The 19602-nt window shown below is 38.1% G+C and overlaps 1 long non-coding RNA gene across 1 annotated transcript in view; it reads left to right on the forward strand.

Annotated features, from left to right (window-relative positions):
* LOC108707907 overlaps positions 1-19602 on the forward strand; it is a 231261-nt gene that overhangs the window by 171418 nt on the left and 40241 nt on the right. Inside the window, exon 5 of the long non-coding RNA XR_001934348.2 lies at positions 11334-11402. This is a non-coding gene — a long non-coding RNA (uncharacterized LOC108707907). The remainder of the gene's footprint in view (positions 1-11333; positions 11403-19602) is intronic.

Genomic DNA, 19602 nt, shown 5'->3' on the forward strand with positions numbered 1-19602 from the left:
GAGCCCAGTGTATAGTTTATGTGCCATATGTTAGCGAATATATGGGGGAACCTGGTTATCAAAAAAAAATTTAATGACTTTTGCAGGCTATCACTCTGAAAAAAGGAAAAGACACCAGCATTTTTTTGGAACTTTTTCCACTAAAAATATGATGGAAGTAACAGAAGAATGAGGAAGATCTGTGTACTCCAGTGCACTTTGCCGGTCTGAGCTGGCGAAGACTAGTCTGGCGAAAGTTTTGTAAGATCCACATCTTAGTGAATCGGCGGAGTAACGTCCATTCGCCAGAGCGAAAATTCGCCTGACGAATAAGTGCGTATGACCGCTAGAGTCTGTCTGTTTCGCTAGCGAAGTTACGCCTGTGCCTGTTAGTAAATCGGCAAAGTGCCTAAAAGGTTACTGCTACTTTTTATTATTCATCATTCTATTCAGGCCTCTCCTATACATATCATCATCATTTATTTATATAGCGCTGTCAAGATACGCAGTGCTTTACATATTCCAGTCTCTTATTAAAATTTATAGATGGTTGCTAGGAACCAGATCGCTGAGATTGAAAACTGGAGGTAATAAAAACCAAAAATAATAAAAAAAAAATGAAAACCAATCAGTTGGAAGTTTGTGACTATCACTTAATATTATTCTCTACATCATACTAAAAGTTAATTTACAGGTGAACAACCCTTTTATAGCAAACCACTCCTTTAACACCACTCAGTGTCCATAAATGGACAGACAATTTTTCCGTTTTCCCCAAGTCTCACCGGAAAGCGAATGCCCCAGGTTGGTTGGAGGGGTCGGCACCTCTCCCAAATTACTATAGCCAGAAAAGTACCAAACAGTGAAGGCAGGTGTAGGAGGATCTCCCCGCTACACCTGCCTTCAGGGTTTGGTACTTTTCTGGCTACATAAATGGATAGACTCATAGGGACAAATTCACTAAAGGGTGAATTTTCGCCAGCAAACGCTCCGCCACACTTCACGCCACTTGGCCAGGTGTGAATTCATAACCACTACGCCAATTCGCTAAAATGCACAGTTGCGTCTCAGCAGCCTAACAAAGTTTTGCTAGCTTTAATTCGTCAGCACAAGCATTTCTAAGCAATCTTTCACTAGCGTTCAATTCTGCCTAGTGAAACTTCATTAGTGCTCTTACACTTAGGTCAGTATGAATAGGGTGGCTACATATAGGTCGTATATATGTCTAGAGATGTTGGTGCAAAATGCTTGAAGTGTCCACTTATTATTCACACTTGTCCAAGCAAGCAAAATAAGGACAAAAAGAGATCATCTAATGCCCTAGACACAAGCCCACCCTAAAACAAATGTGTCTTGCCCCTTAAATGGTTGGAAGAAAACACAAAACAAAAAACACAAAAATCTATAATAGTTAGGACTTTTGAAGGCAATCCTGCTTTAAAAAATTAAAAATTGCCAGTGTTTTTGACAACTTTTATGACTTTCCCACATACAGGATATGATGTCACTGACATAAGATTGAGGAGGATTTAGCTTCATCGTATCAGTTCACCAGATCTAAGGTGGTGAAGCAAACTCTGGTGAAAGAGGTAATTCGCACTTTAGTGAATTTGAGGAGTAACGACTGTTTGCCTGAGGGAAAATTCGTCTGGCGATAGGGCGCCAGAAACTGCGCTATCAATGGTCTCTTTCACTAGCAAATTGTCGTCTACGCCTGTTAGTAAATTGCCGATGTCCATACGGATGATATTTCTGGCAAATTTTCACGGCGGCCACTTTGCCCTTTAGTAAATCTGCCCCATAGACATAAAACAGTTAACTCCTGCCTTGCTGTGTGATTCAATGTAAAAAAAAACACACTGAACCTCAAATATGTTAAAAAATGTGTGTGTTTAAGAGCCCTAGGCGATGGCTGCTGCTTCAGCTATAATCAAGATGCAATCACATACAGGGCTGCTTTCTGCGATTTCCTTGTGGAAATAAAATTAACACATTCGTTCAAGAGTTCCTTGTTAAACAGCACAACATTGAGAACCCTTGGCTGAAACTGTGCACTTGAAAGTAATGAGCGCCTGCAGGAATTGGGCTATTTCTTCAGTACACAGATTAGATTTAAAGTACAATAGGAACATGGCAATTTAGTGTTTGTGTTTAGACTTATGAGGAGTACAGAAAATGGCTTTATATGCACAAAACACTAGTAGATTTTCCTGCTTTGTATTCAAGTGTTTTATAACACACCGGCACTCTGTAAAGTATATTATTAATATATTAAGGCTCATATAAATATTTCTTTAAGTGTCCCTGTACCATCATCTAGAGAGATTGGAAAATGTGCGATGCTTCTCTTAGGTAAGTGCCTTGTAGTCTACTGCTGGTTCGCCATTTCATCCCTTTAAAATTAAACCTTTGATAAATGCCACACACTCCATAGCTGATGAATGACTTTAGATACATGCGACTGATTGCATAGGCAGTTATGCATCATGAGTTGGAAATGATTTTAGCTCAGAATCATATTATGCACCTACCGTATAAGTCAATCAAATAAACATTTTGTATTTGCCAAGTGTAGCAGGTAGATAGTAGTGATGGGCGAATTTGGGGCATTGCGCTTTGCCGAAAAATTTGTGAATTTCCCAAGTTTGCAAAACGGCGAAAAATTCGCGAAACAGATTCTGGCGTCCATTTTTTGCAGGCGAATCTTCACGGCGGTTTTTGTGAATTTATTCGCTGGTGGTGAATCGCGGGAATTCGCCGCGAACTTGCGCCTGGCGAATAAATCCGCCTATCACTAGTAGGTAGGAAACACTGCTAAAAGGCTCTATCATCTAAAATTGTGCTCATATGCAGAGAGTGATTTTTTTGGGGGTGGGGCGACTAAAGTTGACCATACACAGGCTAACTTAAAGAGGTCAGATTTGGCGAATACTGGGCTTGTGTAAAAATACACCCATTACCCTCCCAGCTCCCCCTGACTTCAATGGGAACCATGCAAAGAGATGGTAGGATTGTTTTTCCCCTGTAAAATGCTCTGAATGGAACTTCTGATTCCCTATTTAGTTTCATTATAGGGGTTCTCCCTCCAGTAGTATCTTTTTAGGGGTCCCACCTCCACAACACCCCTGATTAAACCCCCCCACCCATGGCAGCCCTACTTCTGCCTATGTTGCAAATTTACTAAAGGGCGAAGTGATCATCGCTAGCGAAAATTTCCAAAAAGACAATTTGCAGGGACATCGCCAAGACAATTCGCTAGCGAAAGAGCTCAGCACTAATGACGTTTTAGGCCCTTTCGCCAGGTGAATTTTCTCTTGGGTGAACGATCGTTACTCTGCAAAGTCATTCAAGTGCAAACTTTACAATATGTTACCCTTTTTGCCAGATTCTGTTGATGATTACTGCAACATTGTTCATCCGTCGAGACGTAACTTTGCATTTTGATGAATAAGCTGCAAATTAATGTCTGACAAAGCTGCGCAAAGTGTGGGAGAGCCTTATGAGGCAGAAATTTGCCCTTTAGTAAATTCCCACTATGTATGAAGCACCATGTACTTTATCTCCCTTCCCATATCTCCCAATCACTTCTGTTCTTTTCTCTAATGTGTGGTCCTCATCTCTGGTGGAAGCATCTTAAAGTTCAATTCCTGGTTCAGCCATGCAGGTATTGGCTAGAGCAGCACTACCCATACTTTACTAATGTGAGGTTTACTTTTAGGGATGTAGTTGCATTATGATCTACAGCCATAAAAAAATTGTTAGCATTTTGTTCCAGTGAAACCATTAGTTAAATATTGTATTGATTTATGAGCAAATGTATATTGCTAGGTTTAACTAACAGCTATTTATTATGTAACATTAATAAATAAACTGTAATAAATATTTTAATGAAAATAATTAAACAGGAGGGAAATTAAGTCAAGCTGTTTGTTGACAGTGTCTTGAGATTTACTGATCACCAGCTAAAGGTCTATTGGTAGATCCCGATCTACCTTTTGGGCACCCCTGGGCTAGAGGGAGTTCAGAGTTCACCTTGCAACCAATCGGATTGCTGCACAGCTGCACTAAAACTTAATTATTGAGGGGGAAACCCAGCAGCACGGATTCTAGCAGGCACATAGTATATGCAATTTGATCGATGCAAGGGGAAGGAAACAGAAAATGTGAGATAAGTGCACCCTTTCCCCAAACAGGAACCAGCAAAGTAAGGTTGCTGAATGTTTTGTGTGTGAGGGTTTTTCTCTATTTTTTTTTCTCCCAGGAACATTTTCCATGCTTGTGTTGCTCCCCAACTCTTTTTACATCTGAATGTTGCTCACAGGTGAAAAAGGTTGGGGACCCCTGAGTTAAGGTATCAGAGTTGTTTGGGGAGCCTTAGCCTCCCCAAGCATTAGCCTCCCCAAACCTTAGCCTTCCCAAGCCTTAATGAAAATCCACCCATTTTTATGGTCTTAAAAAAAGTCCCACACAAAAGATTGATTTATGTTTCTAGTTGTCCTTGAAAGAGCCAGTGTGCTGCCCCACAGGGTACATATTATTCTTTATAATTTGAATCATTTGTATTAGGGATGCATCTAATCCACTATTTTAGGATTTGAATGACTCAATCCAAACCCTAATTTGCATATGAAAATTGGTGGGAAGTGAACCACGTGCGCAGCTTGCAATTAAAGAAATTTTTGAGGCAATAAATTCATACTTCCGAGAGTATTCTTACTGAGTGGGTCTTAACTGACCCCTTATATATCAAAGACAAAAAATATTCGTCTGGAGGTACTGTATACATTTTTATGCGTAATGGGAAGTATATAAAATTTGCCAACAGCTAATGAGTCATTTGGGTAATTTAGTCAACACTGTGCTAAACTGAAGGATTATACAGACATGGCTGACATCCGCAAGAAGCAAATATTGCACCAAATCATACCCAAAGCCTACATTAAGAACAGGTTCACTCCACCCTCTTTACTTAGTGATTCATTCATTCTCTCACCCATAATCAACCTCATCATGAGATTCTTTGCTATTTTTCAAGTCTCATCATCATCATCATCATCATTTAGCCAAATATATTCAGTGGAATGCAGTTTTTGTGATGGATGTTTTGCATACCTTGTTTGATTACATGTTTTATAATGTATTAAAGGTGGCAAATCATTAAAATATGTATAATGTGCTGACAAATTGGCGAACATAATTAAGCCTGAGGTTCATCTTTAAAGACAGTGGAATGCTACACCAACTGAAACAGTAGCTCAGTTTTATAGAATCAGTAAAAAAAAAACTGTAAAGGAGTGGTTCACAGTGAAATTCTGGGATAGTTTGCAATTGGCCTTTTTTGGACATCTGATCAAATTGGTATTGTTAGAGTTAGGGCAAAAAGGAGACATGGTGCTAAATTGCCTTTCAAACAACAGTTTACAGAGATACTGACACCAGAAATTAAACCTTCTTTTTTACATCTACCATAAAATTGACTTTGCATGCTACTTACAATTTTCCCATAAAGTATTTGCCCAATGCTTATTCATTACCTATCTGACTCCCTGTGTTCATCTATGAGGGGGCTGCCATATTTGTGCAGCAGGATTCCGTTAACTTTAACTGACAGGCTAAGATGGTCAGGTTGGTAAAGCAGTCAGGTTTAGAAACTTCAACGAAAAATAACTTAAAAAAAACAAACCTATCAGAAAAAAACAATCTAAGTTGGAAAACTGGGCAGCAAACTGGAAAATGAGGTTCAATGTTGATAAATGCAGGTTATGCACTTTGGCAAAAATATTATAAATACAAGTTATACACTAAATGGCAGTGTGTTGGGAGTTTCCTTAAATGAGAAGGATCTAGGGGTTTTTGTAGATAACAAGTTGTCTAATTATGGGCAGTGTCATTCTGTGGCTACTAAAGCAAATAAAGTTCTGTCTTGCATAAAAAAGGGCATTAACTCAAGGGATGAAAACATAATTATGCCTCTTTATAGGTCCCTGGTAAGGCCTCATCTGGAGTATGCAGTGCAGTTTTGGACTCCAGTCCTTAAGAGAAATATAAATGAGCTGGAGAGAGTGCAGAGACTAAGTGCAACTAAACTGGTTAGAGGGACGGAAGACTTAAATTATGAGGGTCTGACTGTCAAGGTTGGGGTTGTTTTCTCTGGAAAAAAGGCACTTGTGAGGGGACATGATTACACTTTACAAGTACATTAGAGGACATTATAGACAATAGCAGGGGACCTTTTTACCCATAAAGTGGATCACTGTACCAGAGGCCTCCCCTTTAGACTAGAAGAAAAGAACTTTCATTTGAAGCAACGTAGGTGGTTCTTCACAGTCAGGACAGTGAGGTTGTGGAATGCACTGCCGGGTGATGTTGTGATGCTGATTCAGTTAATGCCTTTAAGAATGGCTTGGATGATTTTTTGGACAGACATAATATCAAAGGCTATTGTGATACTAAGCTCTATAGTTAGTATAGGTATGGGTATATAGAATTTATGTGAACGTATGGAGGTGTGTGTGTATGGATGCTGGGTTTTCATTTGGAGGGGTTGAACTTGATGGACTTTGTCTTTTTTCAACCAAATTTAACTATGTAAATATGATCCATCGGTAACTTTAGGTACATTCATATTTTAAAAAGTAGTTTTTTCGTGTCAGTATCACTTTAACAAGCAAACGTCCATTCTGAAGATTCATCAATTTAACATAGAAAAGGCCTTCACTCATATGGGGTCTAAATATGGGTTTCTTTAGAGTACGGGCACACTCTAAAATTCGGGGAGATTTAGTCTCCCTGGGACTAATCTCCCCTAAGTGCCTGCCCGCTGGCTACAATCTAAATCGCTGGTGGGATGGCACTCAGAGCGCTCCATTTTCTGAAGTCGCCTGAAGTTGCCTCACGAGGAAACTTCGGGCGACTTGGGAAAACGAAGTGCTCCGAGTGCCATCCCGCTGGTGATTTAGATTCTAGCTGGCGGGAAGGCTTTTCAGGGAGATTAGTCGCCTGAAGAAGAGGCGATTAGTAGTCGGGAGACTAAATCTCCCTGAATCTTCCCGTGTGTCTCTACCCTTAGAGCCTTCAGAGAAACATTTTGTCCCTATCCAGTCTATAAACAGACTAAGAAACCAGACTTCCCCCCAGCATGAGCCAGTTGAGGCTAATGATACTTTACCTGGAGCCCCTCACCATGTATAAGCAAGAAACCTAGATGCAATGTATTCCCCACTTTTCCAGCCAGTGTCTTACAGCATCAAATAAAACTAATGACATCACTAAGCACCTTTTATGTAATTTTCTTCTACTGTAAAATATGTTAGGTGTTTTATGACCATATAACAGCACAGGGGCTTAGGCTAATGCAACTTTTTATATTTTTCCTAGAGATACATTATTTGTGATAATAATGACATCATAATATGATTATTATAAGGAAAATGAATACATTATTTATGGCTGCTATGCTTTATATAATAATACAAGTCTGTATTTTTTTTCCTTTCTGTTTTGACCTCTGGTGTTTAAAGCTTTTGCAGCGAAACTGCCATAGTGGGAATTGTTATATCATTAGTTTCAAAAACTGCAGACTACATTCTCACTTTGACATTTGTCAAGTGAAAGGCCAAATTGCAAAAATAAATAACATTTTATTATCTCAAAGATTGTCAGCCGAGGCTTGTATTGTGCTGATGTTGTGCGCAACGCTGTCCTGTTTTTCAGAACATAGAAATAACAATTACTTGTAAAAACAAGCAGAAACAAACAATTGCCTTTAAATGGGAATTAAATGTGCATTTTAATTTCCTGCAAAAATATATTGACAAAACTTAAATTTTAGCTACATTTTTACTACCAAAATAAAGGTCTAAATGTTTTTTTTTTATATTACATGTAAAAATGTTTCGGCTTTCCCTAGGATTGCCTACTGGCTAGTATTTTACAGGAATGGCCTGTAAAAATGTTGCTCGATGCCAAATGTTATTAATAGGGTAAAACATAAAAATCTAAGAAGGCTGGCAGGACCTGCGATTTCAGCATAAGTGGTCTTTCCCTAATTTTGATCTCCAAACATGAAATAGACCTATTAGAATTGTTGTGCTGTGTTATTGTTACAGTGAAAAACATAATATGTTTTAACATGTTTAATTATTTCATTAAAATGAAATCTATAGGAGATTACTCTCCTGTAATTTATTCCCTCCTGGATTACAGATTTCCGGATAATGGATCCCATACCAACATAATTGTTTTGTCATCAATAAGAATTCATACGGGGGAATGTAATAAAAGTCGGTAACGGAAAAACTATTCGCAATGCAAAAAGTTATGCCTTTGCACAAACAAATTTTGCTTTGCGCGAATTTAATACAGGTATGGGACCTGTTATCCAGAATGCTCGGGACCTGGGGTTTTCCGGATAATGGATCTTTCCGTAATTTGGGTCTTCATGTGTTAAGTCTACTAGAAATTCATTTAAACATTGAGGGGCCGATTCACTAATGGTCGAATATCGAGGGTTAATTAACCCTGGATATTCGTCTAGGAATTAAAATCCTTCGACTTCGAATATCGAAGTTGAAGGATTTAGCGCAAATACTGCGATCGTACGATCGAAGGATTATTCCTTCGATCGAACGATTAAATCCTTCGAATCAAACGATTCGAAGGATTTTAATCCAACGATCGATGGAATATCCTTCGATCAAAAAAACTTAGGAAAGCCTATGGGGACCTTCCCCATAGGCTAACATTGACTTCGGTAGCTTTTAGGTGGCGAACTAGGGGGTCGAAGTTTTTTTTAAAGAGACAGTACTTCGACTATCGAATGGTCGAATAGTCGAATGATTTTTACTTCGAATCCTTCGATTCGAAGTCGTAGTCGAAGGTCGAAGTAGCCCATTCGATGGTCGAAGTAGCCCAAAAAAAACTTCGAAATTCGTAGTTTTTTACCTTCGAATCCTTCACTCGAAGTTAGTGAATCGGCCCCTAAATAAACCCAATAGGATGGTTTTGCTTCCAATAAGGATTAATTATATCTTAGTTGGGATCAAGTACAAGCTACTGTTTTATTATTACACAGAAAAGGAAATAATTTTTCAAAATGTGGATTATTTGGATAAAATGGAGTCTATGGGAGACGACCATTCCATAATTCAGAGCTTTCTGGATATCGGTTTTCCTATACCTGTATAGCTTTTGCGAACCCAGAAACTGTTTAGCGACCACCTCCGACAGCGGAAGACCGTGTGCGAATTTTATAGTTTGCGCCAATGCGCAGTAATGTAATGAAACTTCTAAAAAAGTCGTTATGTTTGAAGGATTACGACACCTTCAAGAACTTCTTAAGAGTGCGCAATTAAAATTTGCAATGCAGTAAAAGTTCAATTAACAATTTTACATTGCGAGATGTGGATTTTTATTCTTATTGGTGCGGATTGTTTTACTCTTTGCGACATTAATTACATTGCCCCCAAAATATCTTTGTTGGGAACAAGTACAAGGTACTGTTTTATTAAAAATAAAATTGTTTTTAAAAAATTAGATTATTTGATTAAAATGGAGTTTCTGGGAGACGGCCTCTTTGCTTTGACTGTCAAAGAAAGGTGTAACAGTTCAGCAGACCCATACAGCAAGTAGGACTGCAAGTGTCTGCATCCATAGGAAAGACTGTGGTCAGAACAACTGTTATGCAATTTTGTCATAGAAGTACAAAACAAATTCTTTTAGACGGTTTATTTCACTGCAGAAGTAGAAGAGATGATTGGCATTGTGAATAGGTGTCATGAACCAGTAGCTGCAACTGTCACTCAAGGGAGCGAGGAGTCCAAAGAGGGTTATGTGGAAAGGCTAAAATGTGCTCATTTATGACAAGCTAATGTATTTTCCAAAAATAAATGTTTTGTCTTTGTTTTTACTATAACTAAGCTTTCATTGTCAAGGAGAGTTTCTTCGGAGTTGATCTAATATTGTTACAATAACCTTAACTCATTTGCATGCAGGAGTTGAATCGGGACAAATTAAGGCTCATGTAACACAAATAGAAAACAAAATACTACATATACTTAAAGGGGTGGTTTACCTTTAACTTTCAGTATATTATAGAATGGGCAATTTTTCAACTGGTCTCCATTACTTATTTTTCATAGGTTTTTAATTATTTGCCTTCTTCTTCCAACTCTTTCAAGCTTTCAAATAGGGGTCACTGATCCCATCTAAAAACAAATGCTCTGTAAGGCTACACGTTTATTGTTATTGTTATTGCTACTTTTTTTTACTACTCATCTTTCTATTCAGGCCTCTCCTGTTCATATTCCAGCCTCTTATTCAAATCAATGTATGGTTACTAGGGGAATTTGGACCCTAGCTACCAGATTGCTGAAATTGCAAACTGGAGAGCTGCTGAATTAAAAGTATAATAATAGCTCAAAAACCAAAATTAATAAAAAATGAAAGCCAATAGCACCCTGTCTCAGAGTATTACTTTCTACATCATACTAGAAGTCGACTTAAAGGTACACAACCCCTTTAACAGCACAACACTTCTGGTCTAAATGAAATGTGTTGTTTTGTGAAAAAACAAAAGAAAAATCCCTTTAAGCAAATATTAGGTTGGAATTCACATTTGTTATGTAATACCTGCCTAATGAATACTTATATTGTGGATTCTTATGTATATTTTTTATTCTATGACTTTTATTACATTCCCACATTTGAGTCTTATATGTCATTATGCCAACAGCCATGGGGTAAATTCACGAATGGGCAAATTTTTGACAACATCAGCTTCGCACGGCTCGCACCAGTTCGCCAGACGCAAATGCACTACCGCTGCGCCAATTCACTAATATGCAGAGTTTATTATATGGATATGATGTAAGTGACAAAAGATTGAGGAAGATCTGCTTCTTTTTAGCACTTCGTCTGGTCTGAGGTGGCAAAGTCAACTCTGGCGAAAGAGGTAACGTTCATTAAAATCCGCACTTTACTGAATTAACAGAGTAACGACTTTTTCGCCAGAGCCTGGCGATAGAGTGCGAACGAACGCTAGCAACGGTCTCTCTCGCTAGCGAATTGGTGCCTGTTTGTGAATTGCCGATGTCCCTGTGGGTGGCAACTCTGGCGAATTGACAGTAGCGTTAGCCACTTCGTCTTTTAGTGAATCTACCCCCATGTCTCCTGGTGTTTGGTTGGGCCCTAATTAATTCTGAACACATTTTGGCATCTGCACACTAATAAACTTTATGCTCAAATGCAATTTTATTCATCAATAATAAAGACTAGAAAGATGCCGGAAGATGCCATCGAATGTTTACTCTTTGTAAAATGAGTTTCTGATCTGTATGTCTTTTTTGCATTCGTAGCAAATCCTCGATTCTGCATTCGTATAATGAACTGGAGGCGGGAGAGCACCTGCTGCAAGATTAATTGAGGTCAGTGTAATTCATTGATGACTTTAGGTGGGCACAGAATTCACAGTTAATTCATACTGTACATTTATTTACACAGTCCATTTGTAGATAAGTGAGGGCAAATGCAGTTAAGTCGAAAAGGATAAATAATCATTATAAGGTAGTTTAATGTATCACGGGGAAGATAAGTTTATTTAATAAACATTTCAATAAATAGTTATTAAATAAAGAGTTTGTACGAAGTACATAAGCTTCAGTCATTTTTATGTGATAATTTGTCATTTCCACAGTGAAATAGCAATTTTCACATAGCCCCTGGGAAACGATCATCACATCCTTTATGTTTTCTTTTTTTTTTTTTTTACACATTTTCTGTTTTAATGGAAACAATAATAGATCATGCTAATTCAGTTTAATGTATGAAAATAATCCTGTGTATTCTCAGAAGTATGATGATAGTTTTAAAAAGTATATTAAAAGGATACAGAGACGTGCGTCAGAGAAGACATTTGTACATTTATTTACCTGTCTGCTCTTAACCCTTCTCCTGATTCCTACAGTATGGTGTGACCAAAACCACATAGTGGGGTATGAGCTGAGTGGGGTGTGAACAGATTTTGGGTTTAACCAGACTGACCAGTTTATTGATCAACTAGTTGTTGGTTAAAGGGGTGGTTCACCTTTACGTTAACTTTTAGCATGTTATAGAATGGCTAAGTCTAAGCAACATTTAATTGGTCTTCATCATTTATTTTTTTTATAGTTTTTGAATTATTGTCTTTTTTTCTGACTCTTTCCAACTTTCAAATAAGGGTCAATTCTAAAAAACAAATGGTCTCTAAGGATACACATTTATTTTTACTGCTACTTTTTCTTACTCACCTTGTTATTCAGGCCTTCTTCTATTCATATTCCAGTATCTAATTCAACTCAATGTAAGGTTGCTAGGTTAATTTGGACCCTAGCAACCAGATTTCTGAAATTACAAAACTCAAAGCTGCTGAAAAAAACAACAGAAAAAGAGAAATAATTGCACATTGTCTCAGAATATCACTCTGCATGATACTAAGGGGGTTATTTATCAAATAAATTGTATCTTACTTGAGAAAAAACTCGAATTGCGAGTTCCGAAAACTCAAATTGATTGAGTTTTCTGCAAAAAAAATACTCAACTCGCTCGAATCATTCAAGTTTTCAGGCAAAACCCTCTGAAAAAAACTGGAACATCATGAAGGCTATTAACATCTTCAAATGGTTCCAGTGACCTCTGCCATTGACTTCTACATGACCTCAACAGGTTTTGGGATGTGTATTTTCAGATTCTAGCTATTTCCAGGATCAAGGTATAATAAACCTCGATCAATTCATGTTTTTTTTAACCCGAAAATGTGCGTTTGACCAAAAAAACTCAAATACGCGAATTATTGTAGAAAAAAACAACTCGAACCTTAATAAATCTGGACCTAAAAGTTGTTTTTTAAGCCGATAAAAAACCCACTCACAAATGAATATTAATACACGTGTTTATATTTATAGTCATGCAGAAGTTAGCTAGTACAAATACCTTTACCAGTCTGGTAAAGGTATTTGTACTAATTTAATCGTTATTATTCATAAATTCTGTATATATTATTCATAAATTGGTAAAGGTCCAGCAATAAAATCAGAGCTTCACTCTTTGCTAGTGACCCCACCAATGCTGGCTTGTGCTTTTGTAAACATGTTTGAGACACTTACATTGGAATACAATGAATCCAAAATGTCATCTGTTAGCCATTCAAAGAATCTAAAGAATGCCATAGACAAGCACATTTCCACATATAACAATTCTTTTTTTTACAATGGCTTTTCTTTGTGAAAGGACATTACTCTTGACAGCAAGATTTTCATTTGGTATCATTAATAACAGTTTAGGAGTCTTTATTTTGTATCTTCATAAAATATGTGTGCCTCAATTACCCCTTCCAAACTCAGTTACAGGATCATTAGGACAGGAACATCAGATATCTTGGAAAGGCAGATGGGTCGATGATACAGCAACATGTTGTAGAAGGAGGCAGTATTAAATCACGAGTGTGTATAGGTGGAGCAGTGACCAGTATATAGCAGGTCCCAGGTTCAAAACTAGGAAGTTTCTGACAAAGACTTATATATACCTCAAAGGCAATTGCATGAACAAGGGCCCAGTCAAAAGAGCTCACAACCTAAAAGGAGAACAGGTATGGGACACAAGATGTGGGGATAGGCAACATCAGGAATCAACAAGGTGAGATCACTGACCATTAAAGGGAATGTGGTAGAACTTTGCAGAAGAAACACATACATTTATTTAGCAGAAATCAATCCTTTTGCAAAGAAGAAAATTACCTTGAAGCACTATATATTGTACACTAAAGCTATGTTAGGCTAGATAAGGGTACGCTTCTCTGAAGAAATGTGGTTTTAGAGATCAATGAAAGGGAGTGATTGGGAGAAAGTTTGATGGAACGTGGGAAGGAATACCAGAGAAGGGGGTGCAGCCATAATAAAGGCTTGAATGGGAGTATCTAAAGATGTGATGAGTAAGGTGTTGAGAAGTAGGTCAGTAGAAGAGCGTAACTAGTAATTTGGTGACTACCTGGAGATAACTTCAAAAGTTCAAAGTTAGCAGAAGCCAGTGTAGATATGTATCTATTCAGTGTATTTAATGCAGTACCATTAATATCATTTTCATTAACTTGCTCTTTTACCTACTACATTTTTTTACCTAAAGCAAAACAACTAAATGGTTTTAATATCGGAATTGCCATCTCTGCAGTTAGAGCAGGCAGAACTAGCTTGTGGCTCTCTTGCATATGTTTTTCTCGGTATGGGGATCGTTTTTAGTTGGAGGGGACTACTAGGAGCTGCATTTCTGCTAGTAAAATGTAAGGTCACCTAAACATTTTGTAGGACTTGATACCACTGTTCCTTAAGGGATTTCTTTCATTTCTTCATCAGCTATACAAATCTCTATGGAGGCTTTCATAATAGAAGTGAAAACCTCATAAAATTAGCTTGGTGGCAACATTTTCTTGGAAGATTAAAGCTTTTCAGTTTTGCTGAACCAAAACAATGGACTTCATTGGTGCTGCAAGTATTAGATCATACATGCTAGGAATTACATTTTATTTAGAAAGGACTCCATAATCTGCAATGTCTCCAGACCAGATTATACATATCCAATTATCCAGCGGTTTGGAGAAACAACTGTATTACTGGGTCCTCCACCCATTTTGTTTGATTGATGACATAATCACTGGCTTACTCCATGTTCCAGCAAACCTGATCAAATTCTAATTACCCTCAATGAGATTTTTATTAGGTAAAATTACTATAGTGGGTTCACTCACATAACAAGGCTGAGCAAGGGTTTTGCTAAGACAAGTTGCTAACCCTCTGTCTGTGGCCTTTACAGAACATTTAAAGAGACTCTTGTATGACTCCTTACCATCACAACCAGTTGTTCTGTGCTGAAAATCCAGTTGATTCATGTCTCTCTTGTGGGAGAGGTCATTAAGAACAGAAAGAGACAAGGACTGCACCTCCCAACCACTTTACCATTAGATTTATTACCCTTCTGCAGTTTGGTTTTCACTACATGTGTGGCTAAATCACACTCAGCATTTAGACAAATAGGGCCATGTGTACTCATTATACCAAGTTGTGCCTATAAGCAAACTGAAATTCTATATGAAAGTTATAAAATTATATCTGTCATCAAAATGTAAAAAGAAAGTTGATTTCCCATTGGCAAATCTGTGGACTTTCTAGATAACAGGCTCATTTTAGTCAGTTTGAAGACAGACCTCTGTGCTGTGCTTAGCCCATGTGCTATATGGAGTTCTTTCCACCATATGTAATAAAGACACAAAGGGGGTTATGTAATAAAATGCACATAGTTTTTCTATGAGCAGTGACCAATAGCAGCCAATCAGCAGACAGAATTTACTGGTCACCTGTTTAAAAGTAAATATCTTATTGGTTGCTATGGGTTAATGCTACTGGGCAAACTTATTTGTTAATGGTGTTATTTATCAAGGTCCGAATTGATATTTCTATTTTAGAAATCCGAGCAACTCCGATTGCCCAAATGGACTTTATTTATGAAGAAAAAAGCCCGAAAAAATAGGGTCGGGCAAACTTCTGAGCTTTCCCAGAAAACTCAGAATTGTTTGTGGTTTCTGCGCAAAAAAACTCTGAAGTCTATGAAAAAAACGTTGTTTTTGGAGTTTTTTCCTCAGAAACCACATACTCATTGGATATCGGTACGGACATCAGCGCAGACACTGGGACCTTTCCCATTGACTTATACAGGACCTCGAGCGCTTTTAGATGCCAGAGCTTCGGATTCAGCGCTTTTAGACCATCAGACTTATAATAAATCATGAAAAATCCAAAAACCACGAATTATTCAAGGTTCGGATATTCAGACCTTGATAAATAACCTCCTTAGTGTCTTTTATTACCTATGGGGGATAGTTTGCCCAGGTGTAGTAGCAACCAATAAGATGTTTGCTTTTTAACAGGTGACCGGTAAATGCTACCTACTACTTTACATGAACAGACATGAGGAAAACTTTGCACATTTTATTATATTGCGCATTGTTTTTTTTATCCTATAACCTACAGGTATGTTCTCCCTTATATGGAAACCTGTTATCCAGAAAGCTCCAAATTACAGGAAGGCCATCTCCCATAGACTCCATTTTAAGCAAATAATTCACATTTTTAAAAATGATTTCCTTTTTCTCTGTAATAATAAAACAGTACCTTGAACTTGATCCCAACTAAGATATAATTAATCCTAATTGGAAGCAAACCCGCCTAATGGGTTTATTTAATGTTTACATGATTTTCTAGTAGTCTTAAATAGGGATGTCGCGGACTGTTCGCCCGCGAACTAGTTCGCGCGAACATCGACTGTTCGCGTCCGCCGAATGTTCGCGAACGTCGCGCGACGTTCGCCAATTTGGGTTCGCCTTAGCTGGCGCTTATTTTTGCCATTTCTCCCCCAGACCAGCAGATACATGGCAGCCAATCAGGAAGCTCTCCCTCCTGGACCACCCCCACACCCCCTGGACCACTCCCCTTCCATATAAAAAACTGAAGCCCTGCAGCGTTTTTTCATTCTGCCTGTGTGTGCTTGGAAGAGCTAGTGTAGGGAGAGAGCTGTTTAGTGATTTGAGGGACAGTTGATAGTAACTTTGCTGGCTAGTAATCTACTTGATACTGCTCTGTATTGTAGGGACAGAACTCTGCAGGGATTTGAGGGACAGTGAGTTTAGGTTAGGTAGCTTTGCTGGCTAGTAATCTACCTTCTACTGCAGTGCTCTGTATGTAGCTGCTGTGGGCACTGATCTCTTCTGATCTCATCTGCTGACTGCTGTAATAACCCAATAGTCCTTGTAAGGACTGCTTTTATTTTCTTTTTTGTTTTTTTTACTTTGCTACTGTAAGAGCCCAGTGCTATTAGTCTAGCTGTGTTGGGGAGTGGGACTGGTGTGCTGCTCCTCCTAGTAGTTCACCACCACCAGCACCAACCAGAGTCAAAATTGTTACAAAGTATCTTATTTGCACCTGTTAGTTGTTCTGAGCTCTCTGCCAAAAGCTAATTAAGTTAGAAACTGTTTTTTTCTGGCTGTTCAGTTCAGAGAAAAGAGGGACTGGTGTGCTGCTCCTCCTAGTAGTTCACCACTACCAGCACCAACCAGAGTCAAAATTGTTACAAAGTATCTTATTTGCACCTGTTAGCTGTTCTGAGCTCTCTGCCAAAAGCTAATTAAGTTAGAAACTGGGTTTTTTCTGGCTGTTCAGTGCAGAGAAAAGAGGGACTTTCCAGTACAAAAGAGGGACAGGGGGTTGAGTGGTCAAAAGAGGGACAGTTGGGAGGTGTGCAAGTGCCACCTAGCTGTGTGAGCTTTTTCACATTCTGTAAATAATAACAATAATAATTCCGTGTCCGTAAACATCACCTGAGTGATGTTTTTACAGCAGCAATAATATATTCCGTATCCACTACTGTATACGTTGCCCTTGCAGGCATTGTTTGCCCAGTCTTTAACCAAGTGCCACCTAGCTGTGTGAGCTTTTTCACATTCCGTGTCCAGAAACATCACCTGAGTGACGTAGTGTGATTTCTGCCCTTTACAGCACAAAACGCAGCGCTGTGTCAACAATGTATTTTTCAGAAACATTTTTGCCCTTGATCCCCCTCTGGCATGCCACTGTCCAGGTCGTTGCACCCTTTAAACAACTTTAAAATCATTTTTCTGGCCAGAAATGTCTTTTCTAGCTTTTAAAATTCGCCTTCCCATTGAAGTCTATGGGGTTCGCGACGTTCGCGAACCGTTCGCATTTTTGCCCGGAAGTTTGCGAACATGTTCGCGAACATTTTTTCCGACGTTCGCTACATCCCTAGTCTTAAAATATAAAGATCCAAATTATGGAAAGATCCATTATCCAGAAAAACCACAGGTCCCTAACATACTGTATAACAGGTCCCATACCTGTAGTTCAGATTTTTTTTTCCAAATAAATGATTTACCATGCAAATGTATGTTCAGAAGAATATGTTTTGGCTCTGAGGAAACTGGCAAGATGCAGTTCTTGGGAATATGTTTAATCTGCTTCACTTCTAAAAGCAGCTATAGAGTTAAGATGCTTAATGTGGCATTTGTTTTCTTAAATTGCGTTTGACCTTGGATAAATAATTTTATCTTCCCATGAATCAAGTCTCCACGATTGCAGCTGATTAATAATAAAGACAACATTGTTCTCTTCAGTCCTTGTGAGCTGTCTTGTAGGCGCACATCAGAAACATATTAATAAAATGTACCCCACAGATGGATTTGCAAGGGCTTCTCAATTATAATGTCAATGTGTTTTTTTTTTGCCTATTTTTATAACCCTTACAAGCCCCCCTATTGTTCTGGATTTCTTGGGTTTGGCAATTTTCATGTTTTAAGTCAGTCTCAAGAATTGCCAATTCTACAAACAATGAAGAGCCTTGTAATTATCCTTCAATTTAAACTGAAGCCACCAGCAAATTATCATGGATTGGCTTGCAGGCAGAAAAGGGGTTAAGCGAGCTGAGAATAATAATATCTTAATTCCTGTCTCAGGTCTGAAGTGAAGTAACTGTAAAGTTTCGCCCATTGTTCTTATTAAGCTCCTCACTGCTGGAAGGGTTGGTTACGCGCTTTTCATTGAGCTTCTTTAAAGTCTGCACACGTCGCCTGCTCGTTCCATCGGAGACTTTAGATGAGCAAGAATCCTACTGATTTCTGGTTTTAACCGATTTTTAGCTGTAAAATATATTGTCGTTTGTAAATATTCTGTATGCCCGCGGAGTCATACTGATTTATAGAACCAAGAGTTCAGACGTTAATGCTAATTTGAAATCTTGCTGAGCTGGCAAAATAGAGTTTCTTTATCTTAGACATATAGATTTAAGATTAGAGCTGTCAAAACCCCTCTATAATAAAAGACTCCTCTTTGGAATATTTTCCTGTAAGATATTCATTCTTCGTGTTGAACCCCTCGCATTTTCAGTTGCCAGTCCCCTGTTTAATATTTCAATCTCGTTCTGTTTGCCACTGTCTTCCACTTCTTGCTTCCCAAACTTTCTGTGCAAATTTCCCAGTATTATTTGACCCCTCTGCTGAAAGCATATCGCTCTTTTTAGCGGCTTTTAGTTTTGCATAAATATATGCAGCAGTTGTCCTTCTGAATCTTAATTCTGTTTTATCTAAATTTATAGACTCATGATTTTTGCCTTTCTTGGGCAAGTATATTGTAGAAATGTCAAATATGCTGTATGAGTTTCCCCTTTAGCTTTACATAATGTATTTTGCTGGAATATATTTTCCAGCCACTTCCCCAATGGACTAAATGTAAGAGTTTGGTATTTTTCTTTTTGTTTATCTAACGCAGTAAGCTGGAAAGTCCACCCTTGCGGAGTAATATTATTTTCCCCAAATAAATGGCATTTATTTAAATGTTATTAAATAAAATTGTCAAATACCATAGTAGAAGCAGTGTCCCCTGGTTTAAAAGTGACACTGTGCTCATTATTTGACTATAAGTCAGAGATGAAAAGAACATGGTGTGATGCTTGTTAAAATAAAGTATAAATAAATATCAGTATATAAAAATCATAACCATCTTTAGCCATAGAAATATGTAGTGCCAATAGAGAGGT

This window comes from Xenopus laevis, chromosome 2L (assembly GCF_017654675.1).
Source record: "Xenopus laevis strain J_2021 chromosome 2L, Xenopus_laevis_v10.1, whole genome shotgun sequence".
Lineage (NCBI taxonomy): Eukaryota > Metazoa > Chordata > Amphibia > Anura > Pipidae > Xenopus > Xenopus laevis.